We start from the raw sequence: 18,778 nt of genomic DNA, 5'->3' as shown, positions 1-18,778 counted from the left end.
CACCCCTTCAGGTGGTGAACCCCAGCTCCTAAATTCATTCCTTTTTAAATTTTTTTTTAACGTTTATTCATTTTTGAGACAGAGACAGAGCATGAATGGGGGAAGGTCAGAGAGAGAGGGAGACACAGAATCTGAAACAGGCTCCAGGCTCTGAGCTGTCAGCACAGAGCCCGATGTGGGGCTCAAACTCACGGACCGTGAGATCATGACCTGAGCCAAAGTCGGACGCCCAACCAACTGAGCCACCCCCAGGCGCCCCTCATTCCTTTTTAAATAGACCCTCCTCGGGGCACTTGGGTGGCTTAATCAGCTAAGCGTCCAACTTCCGCGCAGGTCATGATCTCCTGGTTCATGGTTTCGAGCCTCACATCAGTCTCTGCACTGGTGGTGCAGAGCCTGCTCGGAATTCTCTTCCTCTGTCTCTCTGCCCCTTCCCCACTTGTGCTTTCTCTCAAAATAAATAAGTTAACTTCAAAAAAAAAAAAGAGGAAAAACAAAAACTAAATAAATCAATAGACCCTCCTCAAATTACCTGTGTTCAAATAGCCATCTGTTCATTGTTGGGACTCTGACTCATATCTTTTGGTTAAAAATATGGATGTTCCAAATTGCTCTCCCTTTTTTCTAGTGATCCAGGAAAACGAGACTCTTTGTTTTGTTTTGTTTTTTTCAATATATGAAGTTTATTGTCAAATTGGTTTCCATACAACACCCAGTGCTCATCCCAAAAGGTGCCCTCCTCAATACCCATCACCCACCCTCCCCTCCCTCCCACCCCCCATCAACCCTCAGTTTGTTCTCAGTTTTTAAGAGTCTCTTATGCTTTGGCTCTCTTCCACTCTAACCTCTTTTTTTTTTTTTTCCTTCCCTTCTCCCATGGGTTTCTGTTAAGTTTCTCAGGATCCACATATGAGTGAAAACATATGGTATCTGTCTTTCTCTGTATGGCTTATTTCACTTAGCATCACACTCTCCAGTTCCATCCACGTTGCTACAAAGGGCCATATTGCATTCTTTCTCATTGCCAAGTAGTACTCCATTGTGTATATAAACCACAATTTCTTTATCCATTCATCAGTTGATGGACATTTAGGCTCTTTCCATAATTTGGCTATTGTTGAGAGTGCTGCTATAAACATTGGGGTACAAGTGCCCCTATGCAACAGTACTCCTGTATCCCTTGGGTAAATTCCTAGCAGTGCTATTGCTGGGTCATAGGGTAGGTCTATTTTTAATTTTTTGAGGAACCTCCACACTGTTTTCCAGAGCGGCTGCACCAGTTTGCATTCCCACCAACAGTGCAAGAGGGTTCCCCAAACGAGGCTCTTTGTAAAGCTGCAACTCAGGTAATAAAGCCTTCCTTCTCTGGGGTGGGGGTTGAAAACTTTTCCCATAGGGCCAGATAGTATTTTAAGCATTGAGTCTCTTTTACAGTCACTCTACTCTGCCATAGTATCACAAAAGCCGCCACAGACAACAGGCAAACAAAGAGCTTTCTGGAGACATTCAAACAATGCTCCCAACGTATTATCATTCAGTAATGTGATTGCGATAGGATTTTGCTAGGTATTCTTCATAAGGTGTACGAGTACATTATTTGTAAGCTCCATTTTACAGATTAGGAAACTGAAAATCGTTGAGGTTAATAGCTTGCTCTAAATCCCATAATTATGCAGTGGGGTAGTAGCAGTAATCCTCTGATACCAAATTCTTTGCTCCCGCTATCATGCAGTTTCTTCGAACAAGGTATTCTAACGGCAGTGTTATTTTAGAGGGTGATAGGTTAGGGAGTGAGATTTTTGAGGCTAACAGGATTTGAGGGTTTACTGGAAATCATATATATAGGTAGGCTTGATTCTAGACAGGCTGTATCGGGATTGTATATATTATGACAGTAAGACTCTAAGAAAGGAGAGAGCATGTAGAGGAAGAAGTGTGACGTTTGGGTTGTTTCCCTAAAGGGGTTCTTCTGATACCACAGAGCTGCTGAATCATTTTAAAGGCTATCTCACCTTTAAACCATTGTTTAAAGTTGTTACTGTTAAAGTTGTTGTTAACCAGTTCTAGTTATTGTTAACCAGTATGAGTTGGGCTTTCTGTCTTACAACTGAAAACATGCTAATAGACAGCCAGACAGTCAGTGCTTCCTGCTCTCTATTGATTGAGAAGCCAAAAGAGAATATTTAACAACCCTAAAGCTATTGAACGGCCTCATACCACAGGTGTAAGCTTATTTTCTCCTGATTTTGTTTTCTGAAATGTTGTAAGCTTCTCAGGAATAGGTCAAAGTCTTTGCATATTCAGGAAAACTTGTTAAATATTTTAAATTATCCAGATAGTATTTAGCTTGTGATATACTCAAGTACATATGTTGTCTGAAAACTATTCAAAATGTAGAGTAATAGGAGAGTGTCCAAAATTAGGCATTTTATCATCATCGTCTTTTTTGTGGCTATTGGTTAAATGACAAGATGCTAACTTTGTTATTTACAAAATTAATTTGAGAAGGAGATGATTGACAACGTTTTTAGTTTGTATGCAAGCAAAACAATGGTGATTCAGCTACAAGAATGCTGTTAACTGTTGCTTTCCAATAAGAAAAACGTGGGCACTCTGGGAAGAAAATATTCCAAATGTTTTTAATACTTTGTCTAGTCTCTGAAGTTCTCTTTGTTCCGTTGGAATGCCTAAGTCAATGAATTCAGTATTGATTTATTTCAAAGGCCCTAAGGCTTGAGGCTTTGAGAGACAATGAAAAGAACAAAAGAAAGATTTTTCATAGACTGCATTATGCCTCTAGGCATAGAAAATGTACAAGTGAAAAGCACATCAGAGACTCTTTGTTCTTTGTTAAAACATGTGGAAAATAACTCTATGGCCAGGGTGGAAAGGTATATTACTGATTAATGAAAGGATTTATAATTTAACCAGGATTTCTTTCTTTCTTTCTTTTTTTGTAAAGATTTTATTTTTAAGTAATCTCTATACCCAGCATGGGGCTCAGACTCACAACCCTGAGATCAAGAGTTGCATGTTTTACAGGCTGAACCAGCCAGGCGCCTCTAAACAGTACTTCTTAATTCCACCAAAGTTAACCTGAACTGCAATATCATGACCACGTCGGTTTTCTATTGCATCCCGCATTCAGGTTGCACCCTTTGCCCTGCTCTAATTGCGCAGGTCCCAGCTTGCACATACTGGGCTTTTGGTAAATAGTTCATGACTGACTGGCTGGCTGAATTAACGAGAGAGTGCAAACCTAATTTATGTATCTTCCTGATATAAGTTTTACTTTCATACTGCCCAGTTAGACATGTTGAATATTTTGATTCTCTGTCTTCAATTACAAAACACAAGTACGGAAGTACAAAGTAATGCGTTCCAAGAGTGTTTGTTGCTGCTGTTATTTAACACTTTACTTGAAATAATACATCGTCACCTTACCACAGAGAAAAATTTTAACATTTATTGAGTTCTTACTGTGTGCCAGGCAATGAGCTTTATTCTTTACATGAAATGTAAAAATTCATCCTCACAACAGCTTTCTAAGTAGCTAGTATTCTCTCTCTTATTTTACAGATGAGAAAACTAAACTACTGGGTTGCCTCTCGAGTTGTGTAAAATATACATCCTTGCACAAAACATAAGTGAGGATATTAACAATCCTTTTACACTGGTTATTTACCCAAAGAATATGAAAAGACTCATTTGAAAAGATACAAACACCCCTATGTTTATTGCAGCATTATTAACAATAGCCAAATTATGGAAGCAGCCCAAGTGTCCATCGATAGATGAAGGATAAAGAAGATGTGGTGTGTGTGTATATACAGTAAAATCTTGGTTCGCAAGCACAATTTGTTCCAGAAACATGCTGGTAATCCAAAGCACTTGATCAAAACAAATTTCAAGAACCGTTGGCTCAGTGGTGATCACGTAACATTTGACATCACGTACTACTTGCATTGCACGGCATCACTCGTTTACCAAGTTAAAATTTATTAGAAATGTTTGCTCAGTCACTCGCAATTTAAGGTTCTACACACATATATATTAGAATATTACTCATAAAAAAGAATGAGATCTTGCCATTTGCAACAACATGGATGGACCTAGAGGGTATAATGCTAAGTGAAATAAGTCAGTTAGAGAAAGATAAATACCATATGATTTCACTCAGATGTGGAATTCAAGAAACAAAAAAATGAACAAGGGAACAAAACAGACAAACCCAAAACAGACTCTTGTTTTCAAAGTTTATTTATCTATTTTGAGAGAGACAGAGACAGCATGAGTAGGGGAGGGCCAGAGAGAGAGGGGGAGAGAGAAAGAATCCCAAGCAGGCTCTGAGCTCTCATCAGGGAGCCTGATGCAGGGCTCGAACCCACAAAGCTGTAAGATCATGACCTGAACCAAAACCGAGAGCTGGACATTTAACCTACTAAGCCGCACAGGTGCCTCAACAGATTTTCTTTTTTTTTTTATTTTTCTTTTTTTTTTTAACGTTTATTTTTGAGACAGAGAGAGACAGAGCATGAACAGGTGAGGGGCAGAAAGAGAGGGAGACACAGAATCTGAAACAGGCTCCAGGCTCTGAGCAGTCAGCACAGAGCCCAACGCGGGGCTTGAACTCATGGACCGTGAGATCATGACCTGAGCTGAAGTCAGAAGCTTAACCGACCGAGCCACCCAGGAGACCCCAGACTTTTTCTTTTTTAACAGACTCTTAACTGTAGAGAACAAACTGGTGGTTACCAGAGGGGAGGTGAGTGGGGGGATGGATGAAATAGGTGAAGGGGATGAGTAGGCTTGTGGTGATGAGCACTGAGTAATGGGTAGAATTGTTGAATCATTATATTGTACACCTGAAACTAATATAACATTGTATGTTAACTACATAAAAATATAAAATAAAATTAAAAAGATCTGGCTTTTAGATAATTTCCCCTAGTTGTCTCCATTTAACTTGCTTCCAATTCAATTCTCAAAGTCCAATTTCTGTTTCACCTTCATTAGCTCTTCCTAATCTGACCAATCATTCAAGGTCCATTTTTAATTATTAAATTACTAGAAGTCTCTAATGCACTTGGTTTGCTGGTATTTCCCTACACATCACTGTTTCTCATTCATCCTATAATCCTTGGTTCTAGTGTCATCTCCTTCAGGAAATTTTTGTGTCTTATCCTCCCGCTGCCTTCTTAAAAAAAAAAAAAATAATAATACTTTTACAAAGAGATTCTTTTTTTTTTTTTTTAAGATTTTATTTTTAAGTAATCTCTACATCCAACATGGGGCCTGAACTCACAACCCCAAGATCAAGAGTCACACGCTCTACCAGCTGAGCCAGCCAGGCACCTCTACAAAGAGATTCTTTATTGAGTGACAGTATTCCCTCTGGTCTTTTAATGTAACAAATACTCCTAATTCATTCAAAAAACTTTCAATTACAATAGTTCAATCTGTGTCCTTTCAGTTACAACAACTCTTCAGGAATGCAATTTTTGTACATGAGAAAAGAAGTATAAGTTATTGCTTCATTAATGATATTTTTATATTTGAAAGAGATACAACTGCTTGAACTTAAAAACAAATTAATACTCCTCATTTGTTTAAATCATAACTATAGAAACTTAACTATAAATATATGTATTTAAGATTTTTAGCATGAAAATTAAATAAATCCCCATATACCTATCACCCAGCTTCAAAAATTATCAAAACTTTCTAATCTACAAACATTGTGAAATGTTGGTAACAAAAAAGATGCCCATATAATTTATTATTCAAACCAGGACACTTTTGAGAGTGAGAAGGAGTGTTCTTAATAATTCTACCAGGACAGCAGGCATAAACCAAAACTGTACTGGGGAAGCCAGGGCTTGTGGTCACCGTAGAACAAATTCACTTTTGTAATATTTAAGGTATTTAAAAATATACCCAGATGTAAGAATATATAGGACAAGATAGTTGTGATGTAGAAGAAGACACACATCTCTTGTTAAATAGTTTTCTTTACTCATCGTTGTCCTGGACAGAATGTCTGCATTCTGTTTGCATCACCTCAAAATTCATATGTTGAAGCCCTAACTCCTAATGTGATGATATTTGGAAGCAGGGCCTTTGGGAGGTAATTAGGTCATGAGGATGAAGCCACATGAGATTTGTGTCTTCTAAGAAGAGACACAGATCTCTCTCTGTCTCACTGTCTCTTGCTTGCTCTTTCTCTTTCTTTGTCTCCATGTCATGAGGATACAGTGAAAAGATGACCCTCTATGAACCAGGAAGTGAGCCCTCAGCAAGGAACAGAACTGGCTGGCACATTCATCTTAGAGTTTCCAGCCTCCAGAACTGTGACAAATATGTCTGCTGTTTAAGCCACTTAATCTATGATATTTTGTTATGGCAGCCTGAGTGGGTGAAGACAATCATGTTGAGCAGAATCTGTATGGGCTTGTACTACTCTGAGGCAGAATTAAATAAGACGAGTATTTTAAGAGCATGTATTTGGCAATAAATCTATTACTATAATCTAGCAGCAATGTAGTAATACTGACTCTGGCACAGCAGTTGAAGAGCACGGGAGGAGACAAACCTAAGTGTGTGGCTGATGCCTGCTGGTTGCCAGCGTTCTGAACGTGTTCCTCAGCCCCTCGGAGGCCCCTTTCCTTCCTTCAGCCCATAAAATGGGGATAATAACGGGACTTCTTTTACAGGGCGTTTATGAGGACCAAAGGGTAGTGTGGCTAAAACACACAGCCTGTTGCCTGACACATGTAGGTACTTTCTCTCTCTTCTTTCCTCTTCTTCCTCTTCTCCTGCACAGGGACAGCCACAGCACAGCCCTGGGCTGGAGACTTTGTAGGGAAGCTCGGGCAGAAGAACCAGGGCTGCTCCAGGGCCAAGACATGCACCCAAGACACTCACCACATACCAGGGACAATACAGTGTCAGGTCGTTTCTTGTCCCTAGTCAGAGGTATCATAACTCGAGCATTTAAAAAAAAATTTTTTTAACGTTTATTGATTTTTGAGACAGAGAGAGACAGAGCATGAACGGGGGAGGGTCAGAGAGAGGGAGACACAGAATCGGAAACAGGCTCCAGGCTCCGAGCTGTCAGCACAGAGCCCGATGCAGGGCTCGAACTCATGGACCTCGAGATTACGCCCTGAGCCGAAGTCGGCCGCTTAACCGACTGAGCCACCCAGGTGCCCCAGATAACTTGAGCATTTAAAATTACAACCTTATTTGCAATCAAAGGCTCATGAGATCTGAATGTATCAATTAGAAGTAAAGTAGGGGTATTGTTTACCTCAGAGAATTCCTGTGAGGAGTCAAATAACTCCTGTACGGGGAGTCGCGCAGCTGGGTCTGGTTCACGGTAGGCCTCAAAATGGTGATTACATTACAAATTTGCCTCTCCTGGAAAACTTCTGAGAGGGCACAGAGAATGAAGAAGAAGCAAATCTTCAATTCCCCACATCAGCCCATAGAGGATTCTTTCTGAACAACCACCACATTCTTAAATTAGCTCAGAGGAATAGGTCAATAGTTAGATGTAAAAGATCCACTCTTGGGGCATCTGGCTGGCCCAGTCGGTTAAGCTTCGGACTCTTGATTTCTTGATTTCTGCTCTGGTCATAATCCCGGGGTTGTGGGATGGAGCCCCATGCTCAGCGTGGAGCCTGCTTTGGATTCTCTCTCTCTCTCTCTCTCTCTCTCTCTCTCTCTCTCTCTCTCTCAATCTCTCTCTGTCCCCCCCCCCTTTCCCTAACTTGCACTCTCTCTCTCCCTAAAAATAAATAAATAATAAAGAAAGAAAGAAAATTTAAAAAAAATAAAAGATCCATTCTTGACCAAATGTCAACAAACAGAATAACAGAATAACAGAAATGTTATTAAAGAAAGTTTCTCTTACAAGGTATGCATCAATTATTAAATTTCCATAGTTAATCATTTTTGTCAGTAAAAATTTTTTGTGTGTGAAATACCTAGCAAATGTTTCATTTTTGTCAGTGACGTATTGTGAGAAAAACGATAGCATTTTGTTCTTTATCATTGTGTTGATGGTACATGGGAGTGCTTCACAAACCTGTAAGTGCTGCTATCCAGTCACTGGTACAGACACAAAGATAAATCTTCTCGAAGGAAATTAGCTGAAGCCAGCGGGCCATTAGCTAACCCTTCTGGAACACTTTACTGTGGTCATACAGAGAGAGAACTGAAAGATGGACAATTAAGATCTGGCAACATGCAAGAGGTAATCCTCCAGAGTAAAGCTGTTTGTTATATCACTCCTTTATTCTTCAGTAGATAATACAGTACTATTGAGTTACATGAAGAGCTAAGCAAAAAATTTACCAGATATAAATACCTTAAGAATTATGAATATAGAATTACAGTGCAGAAGCGTCTTCTGTATATAAACAGAAGTGTCATGTTGGCATTGGAGTCGAGGCATGAATTGTTTTCAAAGCCATAAACACGGACAAACTGGAGAAGAAAAGCTGCAGAGAGGGCGTGAAGCTTCAAGTTCAATCGGATAAATAATGGCCTCATTATCCACGTATTGCACAGGATAGAATACTTTCTCTGTTTCATACGTGGCTTTGCCTGACCCCTTCCACCTCTGAGATACGGTGTTTTTCCAAATCCTCCCGAAGCTGTACTGCCAGCCACTGACGCGGATAGGAACTCATAGGGCTTCTGGAGGCTCAGTTCCTCTCACTGGTCTGGAGTTCAGTTTCTGGATTCCCTGAGTGACACGTGGTTTCAGAGCCCCAGGTCAAAGACACGTTTTCTTCCACGTCTGTAAGGTACTTTGTGCACTTCTGAATATGCACGTGCAATTGGAACATGACTGGGGAGCCGTGATTCAAATTGTTCTCAAAGGTCAAAGGCCACTCAGCCAACTCAGCACCTGACCAGCAGCCCCAGCAAGGCAGAGTTCTTTCTTCCCTCTCTTCCTCTTTCTCTCACTTCCTCCCATCTTTCCTTCCCTCTCTCCTCCCTAGAATATTCTCATCCTGACTGTAGGTGCAGAGAACAGCCTGAGAGAAGCGTTAGCAGTGGCAAACGGCCCTAGGACCTGATCACCTAAAATGGTCTCCTTTCTAAATTAGAAAAAAAAAAAAAATCAACAGTGTTCAAGAGAGAAATTGTGGTCCCTTTATTCTCAACAACAGAAGCTGGCAGTTATGCTGTTCCGTGGGATTTCCTTGTACTCCCTCCCTGAGGCCTCTTTTCCCTGCAGCCTTCTTCATTTTGTCTCTCCTTTCCCTTTCTCTTCTCCGATTCTTTCCTTTTCCTGAGGTCCCACACTTGCAGACACCTCAAATGCTTGTGTGTTCTTCCTTCCCTTCCAGGTTTCCTCTGCACCAGATGTAAATGGCACCAGCATTTTTACCAGAAAGAAAGCTGCTTTAAAAACTGGCAAAAACAAGCAATGAAAAGAGATAACGTTTAAATGACTTGGCACACTTATTATTGGGGGACTTGTTTGTATGTTTCTCTGAATTCCAACCTTTAGTGAAATGTTCTCATCCATTTTTAGTGAGGAAAACTTGAATGATTTGCTTCAGCAGAACTCATCTCTATAGCAGTCATTATTGCTTGAATTCAGTAAGTAGGCTGAACATCCAAACTTTAAATATTTTTTAATGTTTATTTATTTTGGAGAGGTGCAGAGACAGAGGGAGACACAGAATCCAAAGCAGGCTCCAGGCTCTGAGCTGTCAGTACAGTTGGGCCCCTGAGTCTCCAAACTTGAAAATTTTTATATAGGGATTCCTGGGTGGCTCAGTTGGTTGAGCATCAGACTTGGGCTGAGGTTATGATCTCATGATTCCTGAGTTCCAGCCCTGCATTGGGTCTGGGCTGTCAGCAGGGAGCCTGCTTCAGATCCTCTCTACCCTCCCACCTCTCTCTGCCCTTCCCCTGCTTGCGTGCTCTCTCTCTCTCTCTCTCAAAAATGAATATTAAAAAAATTTAAAGCAAAGTTTCAGCCTCAGTCAATAGTTTCATGAATTAATAGTAAATAAGATAGAGCAACTGAAGTAAGTCAACAACTCCATTACAAAAGACTCAGGAAAGAATTCCAAACTACTAAATGTGCTAATTATCCTTCTCAGTAGGTGCAGCAATCCCCACTGGGCTTCAGTCTGACACATATACTTTTGTGTTTTTATATTGTTTGTTTTGGAAATTCCCTCAGGGACAAATGCATTGGGTTTTTAATTCTTTGTAACAACTGGTACCATGCCAGGTAGATACTAAGTTTTTCTTGAAGGTGATCAGTTGGGTAGTAGATAATAAATACGGCTTCTGAGCTCAAGACAATGGACAAAATAAACTCATGTCTGATCCTTACCAAATGTCGTCACCACAATCAATGTGATAGCCACGCCTAAAAATGAGGCACACCTGCTCATACCAAATGGCTACATTGCTTCTGGGTACAGAGCAAAGATGGAGAACCTGGATTCTGATTACGAAGTGCCCGAGCTGAGAAGCCTCCGTTCCCTCATTTGTTAAACAGGCATGTGTGGTAGACAGAATGACTCCTCCAAGAGTCCACTTCCTAATCCCCAGAACCTGTGAGTATGTTACCTCACACGGCAAACAGGACTTTGCAGCCGTGACTAAGGATCTTGAGATGGGGAGATTATCTAGGTGGGTGCCATGTAATCACTATGGTCCTGATACAGGAAAGAGGGAGGCAGGAAACTGAAAGATGGTACAGCAGAAGCAGAGGTCAGAGCGAGGCAGGGGCCTCTAACTAAGGAAAACGAGTGTTCTCTAGAAGCTGGAGAGCGCATGGACGTTAAGCCACTAAAATTCTGGTTATGTGCTGCAACACTAATAGTAAACTAATACAGTACATTCGTTAATGCCTTTCTTATAGGGTTGTGTAAGGATTAAATGAAAACAGTTATGGGAAGACTCAGCACAGTGCCTGATATATAGAAAGAACGGAATAAATGCTGTTACCAGTCTACACAGCATCACCCGTAACCCCACTGAGTTCTTCCAGAGCTCCCTGCAAAATGTAAGGAAAAAAGACAAAGTATTTAAGACCAGAGAGAGGAAGCTAGAATTCATCAAGCTAGGTCGGCACTTTACACACTGAAATGCCCATAAGCCTGGGAGGTGGGGCTCCCTAAACTCGGAGAGGTTAAGTAAACTGCCTACTATCATACAGCTAGTAAGGTATTAAATCCTGATTCAAATCCCAGTCTGTCTGAATTAAAAGCCCATGATTTTTCTAGCATTCCTTTAGACTTTATAATAATAATAATGATAATAATAATAATAATAATAATAATAATAATAAAAGGGGGCGCCTGGGTGGCTTAGTTGGTTAAGGGTCCGACTTCAGCTCAGGTCATGATTTCATGGTTCGTGGGTTCAAGCCCCACGTCAGGCTCTGTGCTGACAGCTCAGAGCCTGGAGGCTGCTTCAGATTCTGTCTCTCACTCTCTCCCTCTGCCCCTCCCCCGCTTCTGCCCCTCCTCTCTCTCTCAAAAGTAAACATTAAAAAAATGAAAAAACAAAGAAAAAAGTGATACTTCTATCTTGAAACACGTGTGTTAAGAAGACATTTTGGGGTGCCTGGGTGGCTCAGGCGCCTGACTTCGACTCAGGTCATGATCTCGAAGTTTGTGAGTTCGAGCCCTGCGTAGGGCTCTGTGCTGACAGCTCAGAGCCTGGAGCCTGCCTCAGAATCTGTCTCCTCCTCTCTCTGCCCCTGCCCTGCTCATGCTCTGTCTCTCTCTGTCTCTCAAGGAGCTGGAAAAAGAACAGCAAATAAAACCCAAAACCAGCAGAAGACAGGAAATAATAAAGATTAGAGCAGAAATTAATGCTATCAAAATAAAAAAAAAACCAGTAGAACAGATCAATGAAACCAGAAGCTGGTTCTTTGAAAAAATTAACAAAATTGATAAAGCACTAGCCAGTTTGATCCCAAAGAAAAAGGAAAGGACCCAAATAAATAAAATCAAGAATGAAAGAGGAGAGATCACAACCAACACAACAGAAATAAAAACAATAATAACAGAATATTATGAGCAGGTATATGCCAATAAAATGGGTAATCTGGAAGAAATGGACAAATTCCTAGAAACATATACACTACCAAAACTGAAACAGGAAGAAATAGAAAATTTGAACAGACCCATAACCAGTAAGGAAATCGAATTAGTAATCAAAACTCTGCCAAAAAACAAGAGTCCAGGGCCAGACGGCTTTCCAGGGGAATTCTACCAAACGTTTAAGGAAGAGTTAACACCTATTCTCTTGAAGCTGTTCCAAAAAATAGAAATGGAAGGAAAACCTCCAAACTTTTTCTATGAGGCCAGCATTACCTTGATCCCAAAACCAGACAGAGACCCCACTAAAAAGGAGAACTATAGACCAATTTCCCTGATGAACATGGATGCAAAAATCCTCAACAAGATATTAGCCAACCGGATCCAACAATACATTAAAAAAATTATTCACCACCACCAAGCAGAATTTATACCTGGGATTAAGGGCTGATTCAATATCTGCAAAACAATTAATGTGATTCATCACATCGATAAAAGAAAGGACAAGAACCATATGATCCTCTCAATAGATGCAGAGAAAGCATTTGACAAAATACAGCATCCTTTCTTGATAAAAACCCTCAAGAAAGTAGGGATAGAAGGATCATACCTCGAGATCATAAAAGCCATATATGAATGACTCAATGCTAATATCATCCTCAATGGGGAAAAACTGAGAGCTTTCCCCCTAAGATCAGGAACAAGACAGGGATGTCCACTCTCACCACTGTTATTCAACATAGTATTGGAAGTCTTAGCCTCTTCAATCAGACAACACAAAGAAATAAAAGGCATCCAAATCAGCCAGGAGGATGTCAAACTATCACTCTTCACAGATGACATGATACTTTGGGAAAACCCCAAAGATTCCACCAAAAAACTGCTAGAATTGATTCATGAATTCAGCAAATTTGCAGGATATAAAATCAATGCACAGAAATCGGTTGCATTCCTATACACCAACAATGAAGTAACAGAAAGAGAAATCAAGGAATCGATCCCATTTACAATTGCACCAAAAACCATAAAATACCTCGGAATAAATCTAACCAAAGAGGTGAAAAATCTATACACTGAAAACTATGGAAAGCTTATGAAAGAAATTGAAGAAGACACAAAAAAATTGGAAAAAGATTCCATGCTCCTGGATAGGAAAAACAAATATTGTTAAAATATCGATACTACCCAAAGCAATCTACATATCCAATGCAATCCCTATCAAAGTAACACCAGCATTCTTCACAGAGCTAGAACAAATAATCCTAAAATGTGTATGGAACAAGAAAAGACCCCAAATAGCCAAAGCAATCTTGGAAAAGAAAACCAAAGCAGGAGGCATCACAATCCCAGACTTCAAGCTATACTACAAAGCTATAATCATCAAGACAGTATGGTACTGGCACAAGAACAGACGCTCAGATCAATAGAACAGAATAGAGAACCCAGAAATGGACCCACAAACGTATGACCAACTAATCTTTGACAAAGCAGGAAAGAATATCCAATGGAATAAAGACAGTCTCTTCAGCAAGTGGTGCTGAGAAAACTGGACAGCGACAGGCAGAAGAATGAACCTGGATCACTTTCTTACACCATACACAAAAATAAACTCAAAATGGGTGAAAGACCTCGATGTAAGACAGGAAGCCATCAAAATCCTTGAGGAGAAAGCAGGAAAAAACCTCTTTGATCTTGCCCGCAGCAACTTCTTACTCAACGTGTCTCCGGAGGCAAGGGAAACAAAAGCAAAAATGAACTACTGGGGCCTCATCAAGATAAAAAGCTTCTGCACAGCAAAGGAAACAATCAGCAAAACTAAAAGGCAACCAACAGAATGTGAGAAGATATTTGCAAATGACATGTCAGATAAAGGGTTTGTATCCAAAATCTATAAAGAACTTATCAACCTCAACACCCAAAAAACAAATAATCCAGTGAAGAAATGGGCATAAGACATGAATAGACACTTCTTCAAGGAAGACATCCAGATGGCCAACTGACACATGAAAAAATGCCCAACATCACTCATCATCAGGGAAATACAAATCAAAACCACAATGAGATACCACCTTACACCTGTCAGAATGGCTTACATTAACAACTCAGGCAACAACAGATGTTGGCGAGGATGTGGAGAAAGAGGATCTCTTTTGCATTGTTGGTGGGAATGCAAGCTGATGCAGCCACTCTGGAAAACAGTATGGAGGTTCCTCAAAAAACTAAAAATAGAACTACCCTACGACCCAGCAATTGCACTACTAGGCATTTATCCACGGAATACAGGTGTGCTGTTTCGAAGGGACATGTTTATAGCAGCACTATCAACAATAGCCAAAGTATGGAAAGAGCCCAAAAGTCCATCGAGGGATGAATGGATAAAGAAGATGTGGTATATATATATATATATATATATATATATATATATATATATATATATACACACACACACACACACACACACACACACACACACACAATGGAGTATTACTCAGCAATCAAAAAGAATGAAATCTTGCCATTTGCAACTACGTGGATGGAACTGGAGGGTATTATGCCAAGTGAAATTAGTCGGAGAAAGACAAAAATCATATGACTTCACTCATATGAGGACTTTAAGAGACAAAACAGACGAACATAAGGGAAGGGAAACAAAAATAACATAAAAACAGGGAGGGGGACAAAACAGAAGAGACTCATAAATATGGAGAACAAACTGAGGGTTCCTGGAGGGGTTGTGGGAGGGGGGGATGGGCTAAATGGGTAAGGGGCACTAAGGAATCTACTCCTGAAATCATTGTTTCACTATATGCTAACTAATTTGGATGTAAATTTTAAAAAATCAAAAATAAAATAAAAAAAGAAGACATCTTAATATACCTTCACTATCAAATAATTATCTACTACTCATTTTGTGTGGAATTCTGTCCCAAGTTCATAATACAATGCTATGGTGACTGTGACTTTGCCAGCTCTGCAGGGAAAACAAGAGTGGTAGTGGTCATAGCGATAATAATTCCTTATTATATTTGTAAAGCACTTTTAAAACTTAAAAAGTACTTTCAAAAATAGATGCTTTCAAGAGTCTCATGATTTCTAAAAGGCAAGTTTTACTATTTCCTTTTTGATGAGAACTCTAGGGATGACAGGCTGCTTTGCCCCAGGCACATGCCTAAATGACATACCCGAAATACATCTCCTGATTGAAAATTTCATGCCTTGTCCATTACCCTGGTCTCTGGGAGTGTCCTTCCCAACATGGTCTGAAAAGTGGCTTGCAAACCACTTCCAGTAGAGTGCCTCGGCTGTGGGCAGCTGGCACATGTGCATTAGGCAGTGAGTCCGGAAACAGTGTGCTGAGCTCTGGAGTTATTTTGAGGTCAAAAGCCAGATCTTATGCTGCACCTTAAGCTTCCACAGAGGGAACTGGAGATTACTTCGATGGGGTTTGGAGTCAAGTTTTGCTGAAGGTCATTGTATTGTGTAGCCTGCTTGAAACTGTATTCTGGGTAATAGCTGCAAATTCTTCACATAATTATGTTAGGCTCTTCTATTTTATTTTTAGTTGCAGTGGTGTAAAAAAAAATAACCAACATTTCCCTTTGACGTTTTCCTGTGCAAACGTAGTAGTCTCTCTTCTCTCTCCAAATTTGATAGCCTGTATTCATTTGTTTCCAGGAATTTTTCTTTATACAATATAAATTCATTCCCACAGACTTGAGATAATTACACTTTAGGCAGCCCTCTTCCTTTGTAATTATTTACCAGTTTCTTATCATTTTCTCAGGATGTACATAATTAGTCAAATAAATACACTTAATACTCCCCTCATTTTCATATAAGTTTACATGCTGTTTTAAATGTGCAAAATTGTTCAGAGGACTCCTAATTTTGCATTCACTTATTTATGATTGTAAGTATTATTGTAGGATCCCACCGATGTTTCTCATATGTTTAATTCTCATTAAAAAATAATATTTAAATTTAAAATTCAGTGAAATTTGTGTTTGGTTTTATTTTGAAATATAGTCATATTTCCAATCTCCTCCTCCCTTCCTACTTATATCCCATGCATTCATTAATACAAACTGTCTGATTTCTCAGCAATATTATTTTTAGAAGTTTTGAATAGATTAAGGATTAAAATGGTAGAATAAGACAGATGACATTTTACTACACATACACCCATTGTGGCTCATCGCAATGATAATATACAGTGAAGCATTTTATAAACAAGCTACTGTACGTTATTCATTCTAAGACAGACATTTTTTCACACTTTACCATTATTGGAATTGAGACATGTCCTACAAACATGTGGTAAGAAAGCATAGTTTAATTAGCAGTGTTTTTTCCATTATTTATTTATTTATTATTTTTTTAATTTGAGAGAGAGAGAGCGAGCATGAACAGGGGAGAGGTGCAGAGGGAGAAACTTAAGCAGGCTCTAAGCTCAGCACACAGCCGGGCGCAGGGCTCAATCCCATGACCCTGGGATCACGACCTGAGCCAAAGTCAAGATTTGGACGCTCAACCAACCAACTGAGCCACTTAGGCGCCCCAGCAGTGTTTTTTTCTATTTCGACAGTCTGATGTAAAATAAGGCTGCATCTTCAATTTGGTAGCATCTTAGATTCAATTAAATACAATATATACCAAGGCTATTCTACATGCTTTATAGATTTCCTTGCCTAATCCTCTAAGCAATCCCATGATATAGGCAAAATTATTCTCCACATTGGACAGGAGGATAGAGTAAGGAACCTGCCCCCATTGTGGCATGCTGATAACAACTAGTTCTCACAAGAGTTGGGGGAAACCTTTGATTTGTAGCATTTGCTAATTTCCATGGCATTAATATCCTCATATGGCCAACTTCAAGCTACCAACATGAAGTCACTGAACACAGGATTAGGAAGATGTACACAAAATTGGCTCTTGTGAGCAGGGGTGAGCTGGCCCAGGCACACCACTTACATTATATGTTCTTCCTGGGTAGCCTTTATCAAAACTATGGCTTTAATATCACTCATATACCAAATACTACAATATCCAATTCTGCATTGGTCATCTCCACTTGGAAGCCCTACCAGCTCCTCCAGTCTGATAGATAAATTGTACCTTCCTTACTATTGACAATCTCCTTGAGGATCATTACTGAATACAGGAGAAGGAATCTAAAAAAAAAAATCTAGGATTTTGAGAACATGGTGGTTAAGCACTGTGAAGGGTGTGAGACTTTATCCTGCTTACAAGCTAGCAAATTAGCCTGCCACAGTTTTGTGGATATTGTTACAATATTCCTGGATCAGAGACCAAGGGCTTTATTATCCACAGAGAAACAGTAGCCATAGTACTGACATTTCTTTTTTTTTTTTCAGCAGGGGCAACAGTCTGAATCCCAACTCCCACCGGATGATATAGAGGCCTGCACGTACAGCAGGTGGCATTACAGGAGAAGAAACCTGAGTTTGGGGCACCCACATCTTACATGGGCAGTAACTTTGCCTGACTTTTGCCTTCGAGGGAAACACTATCTACAAGGCTGTAAGCAAATCTACCCTTTGCTTCAGAGGAAACACTCTACTCTCTCTGTCTTCCAAGAGTGCTCACTATACAGTCATCTTTGAAAGGACAGTCTGGAACAAGATGTGCAGAAACATGAGAGACCCGCGGAGAAGTTTCCGATGAGTATTGCACTCTGTCAGCCACCTACCGAGGTGAGGGCTGACTCCATTTAATCTGTCTCTCACAGCATTTAATTAAGGCTGCTATCCACAGCATTCCAATTGCAGCGGGTTGGGGCAAATCTGCACAATCATACCTCCAGGATCCTGGATACAACTAGCAAAACAAATTCCAAAAGCCATCAGAGTCTTACATAGCCATATGGCTTTCTCCTTTAGTTTCTGTATTGACTTTTCCACTTGGCCTTAGGTATTAACACAGGTACAGTATTACACGCCACACGGACTCTGCCTTGGTCTGTAAAGAAGACATCTAGGGTAACTTATCCATGACAGCCCTGGCCAGTGAACTGAAGATGACCTGAATACCTTCCAGGGTCAAGGTGGTGTCAGTGATCACTCCACTAGAGTCAGGGACAATTTTTTTTTTTTAAATTTTAATGCTGATCAATTTTTTTTTCTTTTTTAAAAAATATAATTTATTGTCAGATTGGCTTACATACAACACCCAGTGCTCATCCCAACAAGTGCCCTCCTTAATGCCCATCACCCATTACCCCCCCATCCACCCTCACACTGTTCTCTGTATTTAAGAGTCTCTTATGGTTTGCCTCCCGCCCTCTCTGTAATTATTTTTTCCCCTTCCCCTCCCCCATGGTCTTCTGTTAAGTTTCTCAAATCCACATATGAGTGAAAACATATACCTGTCCTTTTCTGACTTATTTCACTCAGCATAATACCCTCCAGTTCTATCCATGTTGCTGCAAATGGCAGGATTTCATTCTTTCTCATTGCCAAGTAGTATTCCGTTGTATATATAAACCACAAGTTCTTTATCCATTCATCAGTTGATGGACATTTAGGCTCTTTCCATCATTTGGCTATTGTTGAGAGTGCTGCTATAAACATTGGGGTACAAGTGCCCCTATGCATCAATACTCCTGTATCCCTTGGGTAAATTCCTAGCAGTGCTATTGCTGGGTCATAGGGTAGATCTATTTTTAATTT

At 40.0% G+C, this 18,778-nt stretch overlaps 1 long non-coding RNA gene across 1 annotated transcript in view; it reads left to right on the top strand.

Moving 5' to 3' along the window:
- LOC122210666 overlaps window positions 1-18,778 on the top strand; it is a 237,897-nt gene that overhangs the window by 209,144 nt on the left and 9,975 nt on the right. The window contains exon 6 of the long non-coding RNA XR_006198162.1: window positions 17,465-17,803. This is a non-coding gene — a long non-coding RNA (uncharacterized LOC122210666). The remainder of the gene's footprint in view (window positions 1-17,464; window positions 17,804-18,778) is intronic.

Source organism: Panthera leo, chromosome F2, assembly GCF_018350215.1.
Source record: "Panthera leo isolate Ple1 chromosome F2, P.leo_Ple1_pat1.1, whole genome shotgun sequence".
Lineage (NCBI taxonomy): Eukaryota > Metazoa > Chordata > Mammalia > Carnivora > Felidae > Panthera > Panthera leo.
This window is presented reverse-complemented; position numbering and strand designations above follow the sequence as displayed.